Source organism: Bidens hawaiensis, unplaced genomic scaffold, assembly GCF_021521415.1.
Source record: "Bidens hawaiensis isolate Kalapana, Puna unplaced genomic scaffold, B.hawaiensis_p1.1 tig00067836_1, whole genome shotgun sequence".
Classification (NCBI taxonomy): Eukaryota; Viridiplantae; Streptophyta; class Magnoliopsida; order Asterales; family Asteraceae; genus Bidens; species Bidens hawaiensis.
This window is the reverse complement of record NW_027502029.1, coordinates 10448-10801: the sequence shown is the minus strand read 5'-3', so window position 1 is coordinate 10801 and position 354 is coordinate 10448. Positions and strand designations below refer to the sequence as shown.

The 354-nt window shown below is 42.1% G+C and overlaps 1 pseudogene; it reads left to right on the top strand.

Moving 5' to 3' along the window:
- The first annotated feature begins 209 nt into the window (after positions 1-209).
- Positions 210-354, top strand: LOC143605071 (U4 spliceosomal RNA; annotated as a pseudogene).

Sequence of the window (354 nt, the reverse complement as noted above, 5' to 3'; positions counted from 1 at the left end):
ATATAAATTTTCAGACCTGATAAACCGAAAACCGAACCAATTAACTAGAAAGTTGCAAACAGATAAGAATCTGCAATTAAGCACTCACAGATTGCTTCAACTATATTCTAAAGAAAGTGAAAATTGTGATTGATCCCACATCGGTGGAGGATAAAAGAGGAGGCAGGGTGGTGGTATATAAAAGATGGGTTATGGGTGAGGTTGAAAGTATCTTTGTGCTTGGGGCAATGACTCAGCTAATGAGGTAATAACCGAGGCGCGTCAATTGCTGGTTGAAAACTATTTCCAAACCCCCTCCTCGGCTTTGGGTCTCCTTTAGCCATCGGTTCTGGAAGGACTCCCTCCTCAAAAGTC